Consider the following 347-nt stretch of genomic DNA (forward strand, 5'->3'; position numbering starts at 1 on the left):
TCCAACCAGTCAATCCTAAAGAAAATAAGTCTTGAATATTCATTGGAAGGACTGATGATGAAGCTGAAACTCCAATACTTTGGCCACCTGATGCAAAGAGCTGACTCATTGGAAAAGACCCTGATGCTGGGAAGGATTGAAGGCGGGAGGAGAAGGGGATGACAGAGGATGAGATGGCTGGATGGCATCACCGAATTGATAGACATGAGTTTGAGTAAACTCTGGGAGTTGGTGACGGACAGGGAAGCCTGGCATGCTTCAGTCCATGGGGTCGCAAAGAGTCAAACATGACTGAGTGACTGAACTGAACAATCCTTCGTGAAACAAATGATTCAGGCAACAATCAT

This window comes from Bison bison, unplaced genomic scaffold (genome assembly GCF_000754665.1).
Source record: "Bison bison bison isolate TAMUID 2011002044 unplaced genomic scaffold, Bison_UMD1.0 scf7180017864525, whole genome shotgun sequence".
Classification (NCBI taxonomy): Eukaryota; Metazoa; Chordata; class Mammalia; order Artiodactyla; family Bovidae; genus Bison; species Bison bison.